At 41.8% G+C, this 24,388-nt stretch overlaps 1 long non-coding RNA gene across 1 annotated transcript; it reads left to right on the plus strand.

The window, feature by feature from the left end:
- Window positions 1–16,257: 16,257 nt before the first annotated feature.
- LOC129383274 (uncharacterized) lies at window positions 16,258–19,911 on the plus strand. The gene is made up of 2 exons (XR_008611147.1): window positions 16,258–16,578; window positions 19,501–19,911. It is a non-coding gene; the product is annotated as an uncharacterized lncRNA (long non-coding RNA).
- Window positions 19,912–24,388: the final 4,477 nt, after the last annotated feature.

The raw sequence follows: 24,388 nt of genomic DNA on the forward strand, positions 1-24,388 counted from the left end.
TTGTTGACTATTCGAAAGCGCTCGACAAGCTATGTCATACTAAGATATTTATAAAACTTTAGGCTATTTGAAGAGGTATACACGGAGGTCAATTGCTTAGCTGGATAAGAGACCACTTGCATCTGCCGTCCCCATTTGTTCAATTCAATAAAGAGAACTCATCTCCATTCGGTGTATCCTCCGGCATCAAACAGGGCACTATGCTAGGACCATGTCTTCATTATCTGCATTAATGATGTCGATAACTTTGTTACTAACACTGATGCTAACTTCCGTTTGTATGCAGAAGATTGTGTCTTGTACTAACACTACCAGTGTCAATGACCAGGAGATACTGAATAACACGTTAAATACTTTCTAAATCTGGAGTAGGCCTGGCAACTGGAAATTAACTTCCATAAAACGCAATCTATGTCTTTTTCGAGCAATAAACAACTCCTGAAATTCTGATACGCTAATGATGAGAAATTTTACTTAGGTCACCGAGTCCAAGTATCTTGGGCTCAGTTTTTCTGGCAACCTTAAGTTACCCAAACACGTCGATTTCATTTTTCTCTGGGGCAATAGACCGACTTGGGCATTTGTACAGAACGCAAGAAACAGCAAGCAAGAAATGCAAACTAACTGCTTACACAGCCCTTGTGAAGCCCACCATAGAATATGGATCTGTTGTCTGGCCACCTCACTGTGCATATTACGTATCAAAGCTTGAGGCTGTGCCGAACAAAGCTGTTAGATTTATTCACAATCAATATGATCGCAATGTTCCCCTTCTCTGCATGCTGGCCTGCTATCGCTTGAGCCGCTGGCACATAGACATACCTGTGAAAGGATACCAGAGATGCAGAAAATCACACATGCTTCTGTTTTCATCGATGTACCTGTGACATTTGTTAGCTCTTCGGCGCTTAGAACACTAAGAGCCATTCCATTGAATATTGTTCTTTTCCGATCTTATTTAAATATCTTCAAATATTTTTCTTGCTATTTACAACTGAATTGTAGAATAACCTATATACTTATCTCCGAGAATTGCCACATTAAAGTTCTGTAAGGGAAGTTATTTTACATGCGACATGTTGAATATATATTTTATTTATGTGCTTAGCCACTGCTGCTATGTCTCAGATTTAAGCTAGCAGTATTTGTAAACAATAAAAATCAAATAAAATCACACACTCACGCTACGCAAAGCTACGCTTCCTAGGAGCACCTTCGTGTACGTATATGAAAGAAAAGCATGCATGACAAGATTGCGTTGTCACTGCTGCCAACATCCACGGTTTTCGACAGCCTGCCTTTGGGGGCACATATATCTTTATTTTTTTATTTGAGTACCCTAAGGGCCCGTTAGGGCATTACCTAGGGTGGGGACAAAAAAGTTCAAGCATGAGTGAAATCTGTACAATGTAAATATATGAAGGCATTAGGAACCATAAAAAACATCTAGCAGAAGCAAACAAAAAAAAAAGAAAGAAAGAAAAGGGTAACGAAATTTATACAACGTTTAGTAGCGTGAAACACGCATAAGAACCTAAAATGTGATGCAAACAATCAATCAACGCTGGCAATGGCATGGATGGCAGACGTGAAACCTAAGAGCTTGCAATTTTAGTTTGCTCTCTTAGAAAGTGTGGACAGCAACATGAATGCAAGGAGGAGTCCCGTCGTTTTTGCTTCGGAGAAATAGCAGGAATTGGCAATAAAATGGCCCGGTTCTGGAGAAGGTGGGCGAGCAAGAGGGGATTTTCCAGTGGAAGAGATGTATGTTTCGATTGAAGTGCTCGACAAGTGCTTCCGGTCACTTCCTGTGTTGTGATACCTTCATTCTTGATACATGTCGCTTCCTGTGTCGTGAACATTATTTTGGGGATATCTTCTTAATTGGGCCTTGCTAATTTTTTTGGGCAGAAAATTTCAAATCTTTATGATGTAATGGTTAATGCAACGAAGCTTCCTAAGACGCTCCACGCCCTTTCGGTGTCTATGTATGCCAACTTAGGTCACTAAAGATGTGCCGCTGGGTAGGTACAGCTCTTCATAATAATTGATATGAGATATAAAACATATAATCGATTACACACCTATCATAACACGCATTGCTAATTGAAATAACGTCGCCTATGATTCCCTAAGGATGGTCATGACGCAAGTTCAGTTTTTTGTACGAGTTCATAGAACACATGGAAATAATGCACAGTACTATGGACCTAACCAATTACTGTCACCGGGATGAATATTAGTTTTTCAAAGTAATATGCAACTAGAAGCGTATAGACTACTGAATGTCTTTATAACAGATCCTAACAGGCCGGGAAGGTAGAATGCACCAGCGTCTTGTTTTAAAAATTGTCAGCAACGAAATGTTGCAACTGTGAGACATTAACCGCTGTCTGAAAGAAGCACAGAAGCGGCCCTCAATGCTGTATTGTAGCGCGTACACTTTGCTGCTGTGTTGCGCAATCTTTTGCACCATTGAAGATCTTTTTTATATTTATGGATATTTGGCACTTTGCATTGCTTGTAATTACTAAAAGTTAGTGTTGTTGGTTCGTGTTCAGCTAAAACTTAACAACCTATCAAGAAACAGCCAGTCACTTTTGCGAAATATTTGTCAACAATCGAAACTCCTCCTTCGGACTACACATTTATTAAAAGCACTGCTATGGAATCAAATATATTTATTCGCATTTTCTGCTTAAGTTTCAGTTTTTGCAACGCCATGTTCTGGTGGCACCAGAGCAGTCCAGTGGAAGAACCTGCCTTTTAAGACCGCCTTGATTTTATGCATGCTAATTAAGCACCAAAGCCTAATTAGCATACGTAATTATTGCATGCATGTAATTAGCTCATAGTCTCTTTGTCAGCTTGCGTAAGCATTAGGTTTCTGCTGTTAAAAAATACTACGTCATTCAACAAAATAGTACGGTGCTGGTCCGGGCTTTTTGGAGCAGACTTTCGCAGGCTGTCAACACCTTCAAGAAGGCAGCGGTGCCGAGTATCATCTTTTGCCTGAGTGGCCACTGTTCGATTCATTGCCGTGAGATCATGCGCAGGAGCATCAGCTGGGACCCCAAATTTTGATGCTTTCTGCAGGTGACGCATAATCTTCTCTGGTATATGGACGTCCCCCATGACGCTGACATTGCTTCGATCTTGCGTCATTTTCTTGTCTCCTGTACACCGGGTGCAACTCATTCAAGATGCACCTCCACCTGCTCTCCGTGACCTGTACCTCTAAGCGCTTCAAAGATTCAAGCTTCCTAATTGCGAACCAAACAGGACAATCCTTAAAACACAGAAGGCACAAACTGTCCTGAGCGACTTACTCTGCAAAGTATTTTCACATGACTCCAAGTTGGTTTCACAGGGCCGAATGGGGCACTTACTTCATCATGGACGAGTCATTTCCGGATGGAAAAGGCGAATTGTCTTGCCTAGCTTGTTGCATGGGCGATGTGTCTGAGTAGAAGGGTGATGGTAGGAAAGGAAGGTACTTTACATCCTTAGAAGACGAAGGCAAGACGCTTGACGTTTTGCATCCGGAAAGTAAGTGCCATCTTCGGCCCTGTGAAACCAGCGTGGGGGCATGTGAAAAGACTTTGTAGAATAAGTCGCTCAGGACTGTAACAAGTCCAACTTTTTCAGGTCTGATTCCGTCTTCTGCGTTTTAAGGATCATCCTGATTGGCTCGCGATTAAGAAGCTCGCATCTTTGAAGCACCTATCGGTAGAGCTCATGGAGTGCAGGTGTATGTGCATATTGAATGAGTTGCTCCGGTGTACAGGAGACAAGTAAATGACGCAAGATGGAAGCAACGTCAGTGTCACGGGGGGCGTCGATATACCAGAGAAGAGAATGCGTCATCTGCAGAAAGGATCCAAATTTTGGGTCTAAGCTGATGTTCCTGTGCTTGGTCTCACTGCAATAAGTCGAAAAGTGGCCACTCAGGCAAAAGATGATAATCGGGACCGCTGCCTTCTTGAAGGTGGTAACTGCCTGCGAAAGCTTGCTCCAAAAATCTCGGACTCGCACCGTACTAGACTGTTGAATGACGTAGTATGTTTTCTTTAAGAGCAACAATCTTGTGCTTACGCAAGCTGACAAAGAGGGTGCGTTCGCTGTTTTACCCAAAGTAACTTACAATGAAAAAAGTTTGGTAGCGGCTAATAAGAAGTTTGTTCCCGTAAAGAAAAGGGAATTGCGTGTTACAAACCAGTTTGTTGAATTTTGCTAGCAATTAGAGCTAGGAAAGTTTGCTAAGGACATATCTAACAGCAGATAGAACAGCTTGAGGGGGTTTTCACAGCCAAGATACATAAGCCCGAAGTTCCATTTAGCCTTATTGTTGGTGAAGAGGGATCATGACAGAAGTCTGTTAGCCAGTTTTCGCTAAAGAAGCTCAAGGCGCTAACTTTGAACGACCCATTTCTTCTAAAGAAATCAGCAGCAGTAGTACAGTTGCTAGAAGGAAATGATCGTGTTTGTTTCGGTTTTTCGGTAGACGTGCAGGAATTGTTTAATTCTTTTCTGCAGAATCAACTGCTAGCGCGTTTCAAAGAGTGCATTGAAGATAACGGTGGCGTATCCTTCCAGACAACCATCGATTTGTCCGTTCATAATCCTCTATCTTTATTGCAGTTTTATTTGAACTCCTATTGTATTTGACAAACAGCCGTTCTTGCTGTGCTATGGCATCTTCATAGAGTCTTGCGCAGCTTATATTCTTTGCTACATTTTTAAGGTCAAGGTGGACCACATACTGGAACAGGTGTTTAATGGGGGGCCGGTTTTAAAATATTTAGGTATGTGGACGATTATTTAATGCTTAAAAAAAAGCAGCCTACTTTCACCTACCCCTCTACAGTAGGCAATGCTTTATCTATTTTTATCAAACACTGACGTGGGTTACCTTTCACCAATGAACTCCCAGACCTTTCAATTTTAGTTTTTAGCCCTAAAAATCCCGTTCAGTGATGGGCACGTTGGCTGGGGCTATTCCCACGGGCTAAGAAGGAGTTGGTGCACTTTGACTCGGCAAACTCCAAGATAATAAAGAGAGGTGTAAAGGTGTCGCGTATAGAATCGGCTCCCTATAAATCGTGCCCACCTAAGATTAAGCCCAGTTTTAATAATCAGGCAAGCCGTTCTTTAGGTGCAGGGTTCCCCATCTCGGTCTTGATTGCCGTTTCAGAAATCCTCCTTCAAAAATTCAAGTGTGAATGTGGAAGTACAATGGCTGAGGATCAAATGAAGGCACCTAAGACAGAGGGGTCCCTTACGTTCATAAACTTTCCCACAATCTTAAGAAAGCGGCGAGTAGCCACGGTGTGTCAATTTGTTTCTCTGCCCCAATTAAGCTGGGAAAGTTTTGTCCACGTATCTGTAGCGCCAGAAAACGTGGATGCCAGAAGAACCACCAACCACTTTTGTAATATGTTCCACTGGAGTGGTGTATTGAATCCCCATGTCATGTTGGATGTTTTATGTCGGCGAAACTGGTCGCTGTGTCAATGACTGTTTAGGGGAACAGGTTCAAAAACTGAAAAAGAAACTAGATGATAAATACTCACATTTAGTTGTGCACATTAGCAAGCGTATGGATTGTGTGGCGTGGCTGAGAGACGACGATTCTAGGAAAGAGCAGTGACAAGACCGCACGCATCAGTTCCAAAGGTTTCCAAAATAGAAAATGTAGTAGCAAGTGCTTCAGTACCCCTCCTTTGACTTCTTTGATGCTGAATGTGATCTTCCGGGTGCGGCTATCGGGGCTTCAGATTGCAAAGAAAAAGAAAAATGATTGAGTTTTGTTGCGTTTGGTTGGCTTTATTGCGCTTGTCTTCTTGGCAGGGTATCACCCTTGACATGATTTTCCCCTTCATTTCCCTTGTTTCACTCAGGCATATACAGGGTGTCCCACAGAACATGAGCCACGAATTTAAAAATAAAAGGCGCATGGGAAGCGAATTCAACAGAACGCATACTATTCACAATAGCCTATAGAAACTCTATTTTTGTTTTCCCCATAACTCGCTAATTAAGTTTAATTATTCAGCTTTGAATTCTTGGTTGAGGACCTCAAGTATGGTACGCAGATTTGTTCGATCGAGTTGTTTCTTTTACTAAACCTTTCACGTAGTCCTTTTTTCCGGGTCGCAATGAAAGCCCGTGAAATATGAAAAAGGCCGCGTGATGGGAGGATTTGCACACAGGTATTGTGCTGCTCTCAAGCGTGCGTTCGGTGAACAAGGTCGGCTGCATCGTGAGTGGCGACGAGAAACTGGCAGGGCGTTCTTTATCTCATTGGCAGCGCTAGGCCTGCAGCATGCATTTTCGGTGTCATCCGACGGGAGCCGACCTTGTTCACCAAATGCACGCTTGAGAAGAGCACAATACAACTGCACGAGTGCTCTGTCACGTGGCTTGTTTCATATTTCGCGGGCTTTGTTTGCAACACAGAAAGAAGGACTACGTGAGACGTATCGTAAAGCAGACAACTCGATCGGTGGTTTCTGAAGGTGCTCTACAAATATGTGTATCGTACTTGCGGTCCTCAGCCAATAATGAAAAAACTGGGTAAGTAAATTTGGTTTATCACTGAGTTATGGGGAAAATAAAAATTGTCTGTGTTACTGTAGGCTATTGCGATTAGTATGCGATCGGTTGATCGCTTCCAACGCACCTTTAATTTGTAAATTCTTGGCTCCATTTGTGTGAGACACCCTGTATAACGTGTGATATCTTTTCCAATAAAATCCATTGTTAGTCAGCGCTCTGTGTACATGCCTGCCTTCTTGTGGTCGTCGCTTTGTGCTGTTACCCATTTGTTTCAAGGTGAACCACGTCGCCCAAAAGGAATTGCTGATGTTGCTGCTGTACTGAAGTGTTTTCTAATAAGCTTGATTTTTTTCTCTCCCATTAAAAATAACATTTTTGGCAAGTTATTCCCATTCATGTAAATAGACATTGTAGCAGTTGAGAGTCTGTCCAGATACATTATTTTTCACTTTAAGTCAAAACAGTATAGATCACATAGCTGGTAGATCAGTGTATTGATGCTGAATAAATGAAGAACACTATTTTGTGCATAGTGCTAAATTGTCTGCTTGCTCTTGCTATGGCATTTGCTCGTTGTTGGAGCGCTGGTCATCAAATGAATTTGATTTCAACAGCACCAATGGAACATTCCGATTGGCACATGTGTAATTTTAATCGTCATAATCAAGCAACAAGGCCTAATTCACCAGCTGTCAAGAATTATTTCTAATACTTTGGGCCACTTTTCAAGTGTTTTGTTTCATACTATGTATTTGGTCAGCCCAGTGGGCAGTCTTCTATTCAATCTGCTTGTTGCTGTTCAGATCATAATATCTTCAACCAGCAAGTCTAAATTATAATTATATCAGTAAGACTTCGATTACTGGGCAGATTAAAGCATTTTATCTAATCCTAAAAGTATTTTTGAAGAAACCACCAGTGTCTAGAGCAAGCATCATATGCACTGCAACTCATAATAAGTTTTTCAGTTGGATGGGCGAGTATCTAAAGCTAAGTATACCTGTGCATATGCTTTCTACATATTGGCTAGTGTATTAGCCACACGAAACAGCCTATGTTGTGTTTGCTGAAGTCAAATTTATGGTTGATCCACCTGCTTGTTTTTGTTGTGCACCTACACTTCTGTGGTATCTTAAGCACTGTAGTGATGTGACAGCTGAAATATTGCAGCAGTGTTTAAATTAGTTTGCTACACTACGTCAAACATACCTATCACTGTATTTGTGCAGTTTCTGGGAACGAGCTGCGATTACTAGTTGAAATTTGTAGTGTTCTTATAAGTGTGCCTGTCAGTTCATGTAACATTTCTGGACAGAATGTACACAGGAAGGGAAGGGAGACAATACAGCATGACTGCTGCTACAACTGTCTCTTTATATTCATGGAAGGATTAAAAACAACAATATCACTGGATGTGTGCTTATATTGTGCACAAGTTCTTTTAGAGGGAAGGTGTGAGTTGTGATACAAACGCATAAAACTACGATAAACAGTATGTGCGTGAAAAGAAAAGGAAATATGTGCTGAATAATTTCTATTCCTTCTCATTAAGAAAGGACGCTTTTCTTGCATTGACAATGGGGGCTGGCTCACACGTTTCTTATTTATGTGGTACGCCTCACTGATTTCTCTTGTCAACTTTTCACCGTGGGTGAAAACAGATCAAGGATCTTAATTTAGCCTGGGGCCCTATCACGGCAATGCACGGCCAAGTTGGACAAGCACACTGGTCTTTTAAGTGAAATGAGGTGATTTCTTTGGCACACATTTGGCACATTTAGCTATGGCCACTCTGCCCTGTGTACATTTGACCACGCGTGAAAGGAATACAGTACATTGCCTCTCTCACACACTAGACAAATTTGCTTTAACCGAACAAACCGTTTGCCTGCTCGCCTTTTATCCGTATGTATGTGCAAATGTGTATCCATAGCAGTCCACAAGTGAATTGAGAAAGACATCCAGGCTAGGGAGGCTTGCTTAGTTCAAGATACCACCAAATTTGTATTGCGTCCATTAGGGCTAGTGTAGTCTATTCCTTTGATCATCTGTAAACTTGCTCAAATTTACATGGAACAGACTGGGTGGTGCCTCAACATACGCCCAGAAGAGCATCATAATTCACTCCAGGGACAAATATGTTTGTCCCACTGGACAATACTTTCATACGACTGGTGCTGGGCGTCAGATTCAGAATGTTCATCTGTTTGGTTCATCTATGGTAACCGAATGGCCAACAAAAACAGTGAGGAATACCACATAAAAGAATGGGACGTGTTAGTCTGCACTCATTATGATTGCGTGAAAAAGAGGAACACTCTCTAAATGACACAGAATAACAATCACTCTGTGCTTTCTAATTCTATTTGTTATGTGTTATGGAAGTAATGTTTATCATGCGTTTGTACATTTGCATTGCCCCTTTTGCCGTCATTCTAAAGGAACGTTTGTGCAGTGCAGGTGCACATGCAGTGTAAGTACTCTCTTTACTCGTTTCATTAAAATAAACATTGAAACATTGAATTAATAGCTTTTGTGCACTGTCATCTCTTCTGTCCCTTGTGATGCACTCAAAAGTTAAACATGAACATGCACAAACTTTTTCAGTTACTCGTCAGTCATTGTTGATAAACTCAAAATGTTTTAAGCCAGAACATTCTTACCATTTATGTCCCATCTAGTCAGTATAGTACTACTCTGGCTTTTCATAAAGCATGCTAATATGCACTTCTGCATCTATAGTTTATGTAATGATAGCCTCACAGCACACGCCAAGAGTTGTAGAGATACAAGCTGTAGTTTGGCTAACACTAATTGCTCAGAGGGTGATCAGAGGGGGACACTATGAGCGCTCACCTGGTTGGCTGGTACAACCTGTACCGCACAGTAATTTTCTCTAGAGCGAGTTGGTTGTTGCTAAATGCCATGCTGTTGTTGCTCAACAAACTGGAAAAAGAAAGATTCTAAAGGACAGAAAGAAGGAAAAGACAGATGGCGCTACACCCACAACTGTTTATTAGGCACAAAACTTGCTACATATATACTGCGCACACTCGACATCAGGGGAAGCAAAGAGCAAGTGACAGGTCATCTTGTTTGCATCAAACCCAACAATTTCATTTCCACATCACATAACGAAACAGATGTTTGACTAACACATGCTTGACCACTGATCTGAACGTGATATACCTCTAGCAGTTCCCGTGCAGTTTTATCTCTACTCTTACCTAGGATTCTTACCTAAGAAAAACGTCGCTTACAGAAGCATGAGTTGCACTGCGCAGAGATGTGGGTGTTCATATCCTTTTGTAAATTCTTTGTGTTCCCTCATTCGTTCATTCACACAACAGCTAATCTGCCCGACGTCTGTTTTCTCATAACTTAGCGGTCTCTGGTAAACCACACTAGTTGACACCTTTTCCACGTAACGTTTCTGTCTAGTTTGGAGCATCAGGCCCAGCGGCTTTTAAATGCCAGATTTCCTCATTCGGTCCTCCCCTAGTGGCACGAACCTTGCTGCAGAGACTCAAATGTAGCAATAATCCCAAGGGGAGAGAGGGAAGTGAGCACGATTCCCGAAGAAAGGCTCAGGTGGCACCTTATTCCCACAGGGTGAGCCACAACCTCAAGAAGGCAGCGAACAGTTATGAGGTACCTCTTGTTTTCTTCGTCGAACAAGCTGTCTCGCCTGTCTCCGAACAAGCTGTCTCGCCTATCATGTCTCGCCTGTCCCCGAATCATGGGAGTTGCAGTGCAAACGTGCAAAGTCAAGCATGCAGAACGCTACGTGGAAAAGTGTTCCACTGCTGTGGTTTACCAGATAGCACTAAGTTACGGGAAAACCTACATGTGGCAGACTGGTCGTTGTGTGAACGACTGAATGAGGGAACATGCAAACAATTTAAAAATGGATATGAACGCCCATTTGTTCTGCGTATTGCAGACCGGGCTGCTGTACACTAAGCAACGTTTTTCTGAGGTGAGAATCCTACGTAAGAGCAGCGATAAAACGGGGCAGGAACTGCTAGAGGCATGTCACTTTCATATCACTGGTAAAACATGTGTTAGTCAAACATCTATTTTGTTATATGATGCAGAAAGAAACTGTTGGGTTTGACGCAAACCAGATGACTTGTCGTTTGTTCTTTTCTTCCCCTGATGTCGAGGGTTTGCGCGGTATATATGTAGCAAGTTTTGTGCCTAATAAACAGTTGTGAGTGTTGCGCCGTCTTTTTTTTTCCCCTTCTTTCTGTCCTTTAGAATTTTTCTTTTTGCAGTTTTTTGTGCTACAACACCATACCGCACAACCTGTACCACTCTCTACGCTTCACAAAGCTGAAAATGTCGACTCGGGCTCACTGAAACTGGTTATGTGTTGCTTCATTAAAACTTCTTTCTGGGCGAGTTCGTGCATACTTGACATAAAAATTGTTACAGCGCAATCACATGCAGCCACAAGTAAGAAGGACGGGACACAAGCGCTTGTGTCCTGTCCTTCTTACTTGTGGCTGCATGTGATTGCGCTGTAACAAATTTTATGTCAATTATGTGTTGCTTGTATAGTCTTTTTAAAGATTACTTTCAAAGAGAGGTAAGCCGTATAATTTTGTGTGGAGCCCTAACACTAATGCTACTGGAGATCCCGGATCTTTCCGGTTACATTTATCGCACAGTTAGACATACTTCTTTTTTCTGCCATCAGTTAGTGACATAAGACCAATGGCCGATTGCACAAACAATAAAAATGCATAAAAATGCTTGATGTCAGATTTCTCAGGTTCCTGTAAACAAAGAAAATTAGCTGCTCCAATAAGAAAGTTTGGCAAACTGGGGTGTGAAACAAGCACAACTCCGTGATGCCACAATATCCATGTGCTTTTGGAAGTAACCGCTGCAGATGTAAATGCTACTGAGGGTAAGCTTTGCGTTGTGCTATGAAGAACTAAGTCCTTAAAAATCAGTTGTCAGTCCCTTTAAGGTGTGCCTAGTGTATGTGTCATCTTGCGCACGTCACGTCGCAGCCATCTGGTTCACTAAAGGTGCTTTTACGTTCCCACACGTAAGTAGTCTTAACGGGTTTCTGCCCTTTTTTATTGCAGGTACACGTAGGAAATGTATACATTGACGAGGAGTGGGACCTGCTCCAGTGCCATGGCCAGGACTCCCTGTTCTGCGAAGAACTGGAAAACTGGTATGGGGAGTACTGACACTCGGGATAGGAGCATCACAGAGGTTCTTTGTTGACGCTTCCTGAACTACCTCAATACCGTTGAAAAACCGGCCTTGAGCCTCCATAAATAGGAAGCTGTGGACATTACAATTGACATTGTTTGAAATTTGTTTGTGTAATGTTGGAACGAAATATGTTTTACACTGAAATGATTAATTTTCCCGATGCATTTGATGCAGATATTTCGAGATGTGGTGCCCCTGAGGAGGAGAAATCGCGGTGCTCAATATGAACCATAGCCTAGCAGACATGCTGAGAGACATTAAGTAAGCGTGTAATTCTAAACATGCGTACATACAGCAAACCGCAATAATTTGAAATTGCAGGGGCCATGCAAAATGTCAGGCCTAACCAAACACAACCAAAATGGTTTAAACTATATATTTACGTTTCGGCTTCCCCACTGGAGCCTTGTTCACAATAAAACCAGCAGCAGAGTAGGCGGCCTACTTATGGGCAGCTCAAAACATGATTAAGGTGCTTGAGATACATGAACATGGATGATTAAATACTCAAGATAAAGACACGAAGAATGATTTCGTTTCTTGGCAATCACGCGAGATTTTTCCGAGGTAATTGTGTGTGACGTAGTTGCGCAGTGTTCGGCCAGGGCACTCGATGCAAAGTTTCGTTTCTGCATATCATTCCTGTGCTGTTTAAGTCTTTTTTTTTCAAGTTGCCGATTTCTCTGACGCACACATACCGACAGTCCGCACACGGAATAACGTACACTACGCCTAGAATCTTGTCTTTTTGCAACGAGTCTTTCACACGCTCGTGTTTAAGTTTTGGAACGTGCACAGGCTGCATATCATATGACCACAGAACACATACAACGGTCTCGTTTATGCAGGGGACATATGGTATTGAAGCCAATTTTTTGGTGGTCCAGGGTGGGTGGGTACTGCGCGAGCCAGTTGGCATCCTACTGAGTCAATGAAGTACTCAGAGTATCCACAAACCATCAATACCCGCCGCACAAATGCATTGTCTGCCATGCGGTCTTCCGCTGCTGTGCACACATTCTTCACCCGACGAAGAGAGCCGACAACAGACCTCTTTTGAGAAGCCCAGTGTGAGTGGGCTTCCTAAACGCCTCTAATAACAGGTTTGGCCCTTCACGTTGCAAAAGGTGTCCAAGAACGACAGTTGGCCTTCAGATTCCACTTCTACGGTAAACTTGATTGTTGCTTGCCTTACTGTTTAGGTGAACCGTGAAGAGGTCAAGGTTCTGTCGTTGCAAAACACTGAAGCAGTCCAGAATAGCAGCTTGGGCTTGTTGGTTTTCCATCCTGGTGTTACAGCGCAAAACACAGACGGGACACGAGACGAGAAGACGACACCACAACGCTTGGGGTGTCGTCTTCGCCACTCGTGTTCCGTTTACGTTTGGTGCGGTTAACACCAGGACTTAAATAGTCGACATATCTGAAGATGACCTTAGGTGTCGGTGAAAACGAGTTAACCTTGAGTTGAAGCTCGACCTCTTGACGGCTCACCTGAACAATACGCAAGCAACAATTATGTTCACCATAGAAGTAGAATGTGAAGCTCTTCTGCCATTCTGGACACCCTTGTGCCACGCGAAGAGCTGAACCTGTTATTCAAGATGTTAAGGAAGCAAACTCACACTGGTCGCTACCTAAACTACAGGTTGGTGCACCCTGTTTCACAAAGGAGGTGTGTTGTCGGCTATTCGTCGGGCAAAAAACGTGGGCATAATAGCGAGAGACCGCATTGCGGACAATGCACTTGTGCGGCGGGAATTAGCACCTTGGGGATACCCTGAGTACTTCATTGACTCAGTAGGGTGCCAACTGGCTCGCGCGGTGCCCACCGACACTGGACCCCTAAAAATGGGCATCGATAACGTACATCGCCGGCATAAGCGAGGCCCTTGCGCATGTGGAAGAGCAGGGCAGGAAAAACAATCCTGAAAGGCTCACCAATTGTCACAAATTTCAGCGCCCCAGGAACGGACAGAGACACAATGCGAACATGTTATACATTTTTCCTAAGACACAATTACAGCGCAAAACAAATGAACATCAAAGTAAACGTACACAAATTAACTCCCACACACACACGAGATATTCACAAAGCTAGGTATATACATAATCAAAACAAATGAAATATCAGTGTATAATGTTTCTAGTCTGACTGGCCAAGTGACACATAGTCCCCAAGAATTGAATGTTCTCACCGTTAGAATCGCGGGGAACGTCGGCACGGCGTGGCGCAAGCAAGGCTGTGAGCCAGCAATAGATCTCTTGTTCTAATAAAGGGTGTGAGAAATAGCTTATAACAGTGCTGTCAAATTGAGACACTTCTCTGAACGATTTTTTTAATTTTTATTCTTCCCATGATGTTATGGAACGAAGGTTCCAAAAGTTGTAATCTCAACTAGTCCACATGGTCATTCATAATGCAGTCTTCAGCAATGCCTGCTTTTTGCCTTTCTTAATCGCAGAAATGAGCCAAGACGGTGGTTCTGAGGCTCTGTAAGCCTTCTTCCACTAGCAGCATTGTACAGGTGGAATATGAGGAAGGAAGCTTGGATGATGGCTGTCAGAAGCTCGCTTGTCATTATTCTGCCCCTTTTGTTGCTTTCCTTCAGACTGATTTTTCTTTGAGTGCTATTGTTCAGGAAATTTAAGCATGATGTATATTCGGAGCTAAGGGCTTGATCCACTATCTTCAAAGTGTGCACTACGCCCTAGAGTCAGAATGCGCAAGGAATTGGGTGGGGTGCTGCTATTAAGGGCACGCACTTTCATCCGCTCTTAAAGTCGGGGTACATTACAATGAACATTTTACCATCCCTTATGACTCTCTTAGCCACAATGTTTGACTTTCAGTGGTATGGGGAAAAAAAGCAAAGCTGAAGTCTGCTTTATTTAGTCTACTCTGCCAGCTTGTTTCTGTAGAAATGGCATTGTTATTGTCTACCAGAACTGTCGTTTTCCTAATCATAGTTTTGAAGTGAAATAAGTGTTTCAGCGTCTTTTCCACTTTTGCTGCTTTAACTCTTGCACATGTCAATATCAATGAGAAATGATGTCCAATTTACTCTTTGCTTTACCTTTTGTAGTACCAGTGTAGGCTTGTCAGAATGCACTGCTATAGCTATGCTATTTCTGAAATGACTGTATTGCACCTTGTTTAGGCACTTGGGGCAGGTTTCCATGTATTTTTGATGTACTTAATAAGGTCTAGGCTTAAACCTGCAGCTGGATGAGTTACTTTCTATTCTTACTGTGTGGTTTGTGCAGATAACACATGGACAAGAAAGAATCAAAACCCAGTTGAGAGCTTGTGCTTAGCAATAAACTTATTTTCTACAAAGCACTACTTTGCTAACTTTTGTTTGCTACTTCCAGGCTGGAAACCAATATATTGTGTATTTTTGACTGTGGCAAAACAATATTGAAAATTCTTAAATCGGCAAGCTAGCGGATTCATATGAACTCCCATATCTTCCTGTAAAACCGCCGTGATCAATGTAAAGAAATACTCCTATGGTACCCTGCAAAACCTCTCTCGAATGTAAAAATGTATTTCCATAGTTTCCTCCAGATGCTCCTCAATCGATGCAAACACATAATCACACTGTTACCTACAAAAGCTCCTCGATGGATGTAAACATATACTCCCATAGCTTCCTGCAAAAGCTCCTCGACGGAAGTAAATATATACTCCCACATCGTCCTGCAAAAGCTCCCCAATGGATGTAACATATATTCCAATAAGTACATAAAAAAACCTACATTCAGCTGCGGAGTAAAATTTTTACTCCGCCTAACTGGAGTATATTAACCACCCATCTGAGAATGCGCTAAAGGACATGCCATTTACTACCATCGCGGATCATTTTTGCTTAGTGTGCACTGCGCTGATATTGAGTATGACGGTATTGTATTCACGCGCCGTAGCTTGAGTTAAAAACAAGTTCCTGTTATCGTACAACCAAGTGGTCGTTGTGCATTATTTATTTTTCATTCCGAAGCCTTGTTTTTACAAGTATGACGGAGAATACTGTCAGTTTTGTTTGGCGTCGCTATGCATCATACGCGAATATTAAACAGCAAAATGCAAGATATTATCCAGCAATTCAGTTTGCTGATGTCATTATAGCCTATTTCTGGCGCTTTACTGACATCGAGTGTGATGCCGTTGTATTTACGCACGGTAGGTTGAGATAAAATCAAGTTCGTGTTATTATGCAGCCAAGATCTCGTTGTGTAATATTTGTTTGGGGTTTCAAAGTCTTGTTTCTTTAATGTAGGATTATGAATACCATCCGTATATATTGGCGTCACTATATGTCATATACGAAAGAGCAAAATACAAGACCCTCTCCAGCCGTTATGTTTCATGACGTCATTTTTGCCTATTGTTCTGTGGGGCTTCGCTGATGTCTGCCCTCCATTGTACGACACTCAATGCTAGTCAGGCTAACGCCTGAAAATAGAACTCGCGCGAGTCGGTTAGCGCTGGCGCCTCTTCGCTGGTTCCCTTCTCTTCGCCCTTCTCTTCAGTTTATCATGTCCGTACTCCAAAGAACAAATTGTTGAAAACAGCGTGTCACTTTTTAGGATTGTCATGGTTAGATATAAAATACCTGGCTTGGCCGGGTGTACCCGCAAATTTCAAGATGGCAACGAAGTCTATCCTGCGCTGTCTGCTTGTACTGATCGCATGTGCTTCAATTCTACCTATGAAAGGACAAGAGGGAATGGCAGATGCTTACGCATATCCTTCGTGGCTCGGGAATCGTACCGCACCGATACGTATGTACCACATATATCGTTTTGAAATATAGTGGGCAGGAGTTACTTGCATAGTTGGTGGTCTCGATAACAAATATTGTAAAACGCACAGCTACGGCTGGTCTTTGAGGAATTGCAAAGAGTGTTTCAAAGAAACTTAGCGTGGGTAATTTCAGCATTTATCCTGCATGCCTAACTTACCTTTTCTGGCAGATATAGCTATTACCAGTACGGCCTCGTGATTGGTAAATACAAAAGTTTGTAAGACGCTGTGGCGTTTTCTTGGTTTCCAGAGGCCTATTTTATCACTTTTGCTCGAATGGTTGGCTGAATGTTGTTCAAGCGCAAGTAAAAACACGGGCGAAGCAACCTTTCTATGGTAACTGTCCTCTTTAGGGCTTGAAAATCCCTGAATATGCCTTATCAACGAGGCGAAAATTAACTTTCGTGATTGATGAATCATGGAACATGCGTGTCCGTCAACTGCTCCTCGTCTCGGCCTGGTTCGCGTCAGTACTTATATCTTCTGCCAACTGTGCATGTTATTACATTTTTCAAATCCAGAACATGGCCGGAAGACATTAAGTTCAAATGTCGATTGCCTGTTTATTGTACTTCTGCGTGATTTAATAATATCAGCTGCGCTGATTGCAGGTACACGTGCCGTTCTGAGTACATTTTCGTAAGTGTGAAAAGAACAACGGTGCGAGTGATCGTATCAATACACAGGTATGACGCCCCCTCTCTCTTCTACAGTGCGGAGATGAAGCTCGGCAGAGTTTTGAATTTCGAAGTTCAATTTTACTAGCGGAGGTATGGGGAAAACCAGTGAGAGAAATAGAAACTAGCTTCGTCTGTCTCAGTCACGTCTCGTTGTCCTGCGGTGTTACTCGTTTTCTTCAAACGACACGCACCTGGATCCATAGCACTCTGCTAGTATGGGTCCATACATACCAAAAAAAAACAACAGTTGTCATACAGGTTCAATTATTTTAGCGAATTTTGAACCTTCCACGAGGCATTATATGTTTCAGTAGAAGGTGCAGTTCAATATATTATCTGGATATGATTTAGATATGTCTGTGGTACCGGCGAAAAAGACAAAGTTTGGCAGTGCAAGTGGTTGCATTTATAATCTGAATTTTATGAGTGGTTCACTTCCCGACTGCACCATTTGATTCATCAGGCATTGTAAAATGTGTTGTCAGCGGTTTGCTCCTTTTAAAGGCATGTGTCGTGCAGTCTCAATGGAGTCTCCTTTGCACCCTGCCTTACAGTCAATTAAAGATACTTCTCGTGATACCCACACAGGGCACAGATGCCCAAATGACCGTTCGTTAACATAATTTTCGCTACGAGTAACATTGCTTCATGCATCGCGCTATAAGTTCGTAGGTGTGGCGTTCGGCCTGGGAGCACGACGTCACCTGTTCAATTCTCTCTCGCATTGGCCGCATTGAGATGCGGCAGGAATGCTAGAAAGCTCCTGTGCACAAATTAAACAGCGTGTTTTAAAGAACGCGAGCTAGTAAAAAATATTTCGCGACCGCGCAACTACTGCGTCTCTTTGAGCCGACACGCTGCTTTAGGGTGGTTATCCGCGTACAGATCTTTTAGTTGGTCCCTTTTTCCTCGTGCAATTTCGAATAACAGTACTACTGCTGTATTTGTCGCAATAAGGGTAGCTCAGATTGTTACCTTTTGCATGCTGTCAGTTATGTCAACCGATAGTAATCCCTTTCGAATCGCCGGTCATACCTTCGACGCAGGAGAGACGTATCTGATGCAGGTGATGTAGGAAATCAGGTTCAAACAATCCCTCCTTTTAGGTCTTCTTTCCAGCGTCATTCAGCTTTCTTTTTCTGCTTTAGTTTACACTACAGGCACACAGGAGTTTTTCTGTCAGTGCAAATATACTATTTTAATAAAAGATGCGACCGCGACCGCTTTGTAGTTTGTCATGTTGAAGACTCGTTTTATCAACTTGTAGTTGAGATTTTTACATAACGTCGTTTATTTTATTATAAGGATGTGTTGCGAAAAAATGCGTGATATCCTCTATGAGGATTTCTTTCTTTAGAGAGCACTAATCGAGAGTTTTTCTTATTTTAAGTTGTTTGTGAACCTTTCCTGTTTCTTATTTGCATTCTTTGCAAGAAATTCGGCGACAAGGTACCACGAGCAATCTTTTCGGTTCTATTACAAATAGCACTTCCAAAATTTCCACATATCGCAATAAGTACATTATCCTGCCAATGCGATAATTCGCGTGAGAACGTATGGAATTAGCATGGCTACTGAAATGAACTTCCATCATGCAGTCATCATGACGGCTTTTTTTTCACACTCATGGAGCAGTTGCGACAAGCTAGATGTGGTATTCTTACACAGTTGATAAAATATCACAAAAGTGATATGCAGAACAAAGGAATATACGTTGAAAGTAAATTTCACTATCTTAGTGGCTTATATTTTCTCTCAGTCATTATCATCTTCTCATTGCGGGCTCGTATTAGTGCCATATAAGGTTCCTGCCAGCAAACTAGCTAGCGCAGATTGTTAATGAAAGGTAGTATGGTGCAAGATTTATTACAAATTTTGCCTGGTAGAAGAGATGGGCGCGAAAGGTTGTAACAGAAATTTAACGCGTAACTGACAAAGCGAGGAGAAACCAGCATCATGAAGCGAAACTGCGATAAATGCTATCACATAATTTATCACAGACATTGTGCCAAAAGGAATAATGCACTGGAGTACATTTCCTAAAGAGCCAGCCTTAATTAGGCTTTCAGTATACGCTATTACTTCAGCGTGTATGAAGTTCTTGAACTTGCGCATTGGCTTAAATTAAAACATCCGTTGAAATGTTGGCGTAGGCCCCGAGGCACGTGATATATTTGCGCGACGAGTCGGTGTTAATGTTCTACTCCCTCTTATATGCAGGATGCAGGAAGAACGAGGAATACAAGGTGTGCCAGAGCGGCAGTTGCGGCGAGTAGGATTGTTGGTTCCTGTATAGAGGCTGGCCGATTGGATGCACAGTGGACTGCCTAAGCAAATGTTTCTGTAAGCACGGTTGCTTTAGGAATAACAAAAATAAATGTGTGAAAGGGTGTAAATGCTTCAAAGAGCACACCATGTACAAGTCTAAGGTCTTCGATTAATGCTCAAGACACGCTGCAAGGACTTCAGTCCGAAGCCATACACGTGAGGGAGGCGATCGATTGGGTTGATACAAAAATGGAGGAAGAAAAAGAAATGAAAATGAACAATATTCCATTCTTCACTGAAGAACGATGTATATCAAGAAGAACTACATATTTGTTCAATAAAGATAATTATGATTTGTGGCAAGTGTGCGTTTGCAAGTATATTTTCGGTTTGGACACTCAGCACCATGAAAGTTCCGGTACGCCAATGCCTATTTGAAGACTGAATAAGTACTTCTACCATACCTGGAGCGGGTGGCGCCGTTAACTAAAGGACATTTGTCAAGTTTTTCTCTTGGTGGGAAGTACAGAGCTGTTGCCTGTACTAAGATCAAAGTAAGCATTATCAAATGTAAACATTTGTACAAAGTCACCAGCGATTTTACTTTCTAACGCATTGTGGTTGAGAATATTGTTCTGCGTGTTTTCAAGTTCACTGCGTATTGCCAAATGTAAATATTTTTGTGAACCCACCCGCGATTTTACTTTGTAAGGCATTGGGATTCAAAATATTTTTTTGTATGGCATCATGTTCACTGCGAAAATAATTACGAAAACGCGTGTACGAAAACGAAAAAGGAAACCTCCAACTCGGTATAGAAGCACCCAATGAGAAATACTGTTTGCTTCAGTCATCAAAAGTTATTCTCAGCATCAAACTGCCTTAACTGTCACCTTGTTAGTTCAAATGTTTCGCAACATTGTCAAAACGTACATAAGTTCGTACCTAAAAAGTGTGTAAACCGATACCCGAAGCACCCAGGGTATACTAGAGCAGTCGAACAGTTCATTCGCAGAATAAAGCTTTCGATGTAGCTCTCGCACTCAAAAAGTGCGAAATAAACTCACTGCTGGCTTTACTTAGAAACATTCCTAATAGTAAAATGCAGAGGGCTAGAGGCTACTACTATAAAAACAATGTGACGATATTCCTAAAAGAAAGCCCATCTAAATTCTGGCAAACAGTTTTTCCTCCCGTGTCAAACTCAACTTTTATGGTGGGTAATGGACAACCGTGCTCTGTTGCGGCCGCGATGTCTGAAACGTTGAATACTTAATTTACCTCTGTTTTTGTAGAAGATAGCGGCAATATCCACAATTTTTCCCTAATATCCCTAAGCATGTTTTCCGAAACTTCAGATAATATTCAACGGAGTTCACAGCTTGTTGTCAAATATTGATACCAGCAAAAGCGCAGGACCAGATGGCAATTTCAAACAAGTTCCTAAAGAGATACTCGTCGTGGAGTCCGCGGCATCTCTTTATTATATCTCAGAAATTTATGGATGCACAGTCTGTTTCTTGCGTCTGGATGACTGCAGAATACACAAATCTGGCAACAGGGAGACAATTTCTAAATATAGACAAATTTTGTTGTTATTTACCAGCTGTGAAAGACAAGACATAATTTATAAGCACATTATACAATACCTTAAGGATAAAATAATTTCACATCATCAGCATGAATTTAGGTCAGGTTTTTCCGCAGTTACGCCACTAAATAAATTCACTCCCGACGTTCGTACTACACTTAATCTTCGCGGACCCATTCACGCCATTTTGTGGACTAGTCCAGAGCGCTCCATAAGCTATGTCATACTAAGATACTTATGAAACTTGAGACTATTTTAAGAGGTATACACGGAGGTCAATTGTTTGGCTGGATAAGAGACTACCTGAATCAGCGGTTGCCATTTTTTTTATTCAATAAAGAACACTGATCTTCATTTGGTATTTCCTCCGGCATCCCACAGGGCACTGTATTAGGACCACTTCTTCATTTTTTTTTTCATTACTGATGTCGTGAACTTTGTTACTAACACTGATGCTAACTTCCGTTTGTATGCAGAGGATTGTGTCGTGTTCTAACATCACCAGTGTCAATGACGAGGAGATGCTGAATAACACGTTCAGTACTTTCTACAACTGGGATAAGACATGGCAACTGGAAATTAAGTTCAATAAAACACAATCTATGTCTTTTGCGAACAAAAAGCAACTCCTGAAATTCGTATACGCTAATGATGAGAAAGTTTTGACTTAGGTCACCGAGTTCAAGTATCTTTGGCTTACTTTTTCTGCCAACACAATCTGACCCAAACACGTTGATTTCATTTCTTCTGGGTCAATAAAGCGAATGGGCAATTGTAAAGAACACTAGAAACAGCAAACAAGGAATTCAAACTAACTGTTTATAAAGTCCTTGTAAAGCCCACTCTAGAATATACATCTGCTGTCTGGCCACCTCACAGCGTATATGAGGTATCAAAGCTTGAGGCTGTGCAGAAGAAAGCTGTTAGATTTATTCACAATCATATGATTGCGATTTCTTTCTTTTTCTGCCTGCTGGTGGGCTATCGCTTGAGCCGTTGGCACATAGACATACCTGAGAAAGGATACAAGTGATACATAAAAAACACATGTTTCTGTTTTCATCGATGTACCTGTAACATCTAGTTAGCTGTTCTGCGCTTAGAACACGAAGAGCGAATCCTTTGAATATTGTTCCCTTCCGATCTTACTTAAAAGTCTTCAAATTTTTTTCTTGCCATTTGGAACTGAATTGTGGAATAACCTAGGTACTTATCTCCGAGAATTGCCACATTAGCGTTTTGAAAAGGAAGTTTCTTTGCATGCAACATGTTGAATGAATTTTCTCTTAATGTACTTAGCCACTCCGTCTATGTCTCAGATTTAAGCTAGCACTATTTGCAAATAAATACCAAAAATGAAATAATATCACACAATTACTCACTCTATGCATAGCTACACTTTATAGGAACGCCTTCATGTACATACGCACAAGAAAAGCATGCATGACTCGATTGCGTTGTCACTGCTGCCAACATCCACGGTTTCCGACAGCCTGGCTTTAAGGGTACATATGCACGCTGGCAACGGCATGGATGGTAGACGTGAAGCCTCAGAGCTTGACCTTTTAGTTTGCTTCTTTCTTAGGTGTGGACAGCAACAGGAATACAAGGAGGAGTCATGTCGTCCTTGTTTCTTAGAAATGGCAGGAATTGGAGATAAAGTAGCGTGGTTCTGGAGTAGGTGGGCGAGCGAGAGGGGACTTTCCACTGAAAGATATGTATGTTTCGACTGAAGCGTTCGACAAGTGCCCCCTGTCGCTTCCTGTGTTGTGATACTTTCATTTGTGATACTTGCCGCTTGCTGTGTTGTGAACTTTATTTTGAGGATGTTTAGTTAATTTGGCCTTGCTAATTTGTTTGAGCAGAAAACTTAAAATCTTTACCTATTATGGTTAATGCAATGAAGCTTCCTAAGACGCTCCACGCACTTTTCGGTATCTGTGTATATCTGCAAGTAACAGTAATATTTTATTTATTTATTTATTTATTTTGTTTCCACAAGCAAGGAGGTACATGGTTGTGGCGGAAAAAACAAGGAGAAAAAAGCTGCGGCGAAGCAGCTTGGAGTCCCCCATTTAACGCCAACTTCAGTCGGTGCAGCTCTTCATAGCAATTGCTATGACATATGAAACACATATTCGATTACACACCTATCTAACGTGCATTGCTAATTGCAATAACGCCGCCCATGATTCCCAAAAAATTGTTTTTGTACGAGTTCATAGAACACATGGAAAGAACGCGCAGTAGCGTGGACCTAACCAATTACTGTCACCAAGTTGTATATTAGTTTTTTAATGTACTATACAACTGGAAGCGTATAGAGTACTGAATGCTTTTATAAAAAGATCCTAACAGGCCGGGAATGTTCAATGCAGCAGCATCTTCTTTTAAAAATTGTCAGCAACGAAATGTTGCAGCTATGAGACAATAACCGCTGTCTATAAGAAGCACAGAAGCGGCCCTCAATGCTGTATTGTAGCCCGTACACTTTGCTGCTGTGTTGCTCTATCTTTTGCACGACTAAAGTCCTTTTTTGATATTTATGAATATTAGGCACTTTGCATGGCTTGTAATAACTAACAGTTAGCGTTGTTGATTCGTGTTCAGCTAAAACTGTACAACGTATTATGAAACAGTCACTCACTTTCGCGAAATATGTGTCTACAATCGTAACTCCTCCTTAGGTCTTAACCGATTGTGACTACATATTTGTTAAAAGCACTGCTATGGAATTAAATATATTTATTCGCATTTTCTGCTCAAGTTTCAGGTTATGCAACGCCTTGTTCTGGTGGCACCAGATCATTCCAGTGGAAGAATTTTCCGTTTAAGACTGCCTTAATTTTAGGCACGCTAATGAGGTATACAAGCTGACATATCTAATAGAACTTGTAACAGGAAAGTGCAGTCTTTTTTTATATACTGAAATTTTGCTTCACCCTTTTTCTCTCTTTCTCATCGATATCGAGCATCCTTCAGGTCATCTGGCGCAGAATTTTGTGTGTTTTATTTTTAAGTAGTTCAGGTTTAAACTCATTGATTATTGAACAGTTTTCACTGACTATTTCAAGACAGCGTTCTTGGACTTCACGATGATGTTTGTACGCCGGACCAAGGCAGTGCTTAAAACTGCAGAAGGGCAGCGGATTGGGCGAGTAGGTGTTGCATGGTAACTATAAAATTCAAACAGCGCTAAACGACAGGACCAGAATGAGGAGGAGACAAACACGGCGCGTGTTTGTCTCC

The sequence above is a fragment of the Dermacentor andersoni genome, chromosome 8 (genome assembly GCF_023375885.2).
Source record: "Dermacentor andersoni chromosome 8, qqDerAnde1_hic_scaffold, whole genome shotgun sequence".
Lineage (NCBI taxonomy): Eukaryota > Metazoa > Arthropoda > Arachnida > Ixodida > Ixodidae > Dermacentor > Dermacentor andersoni.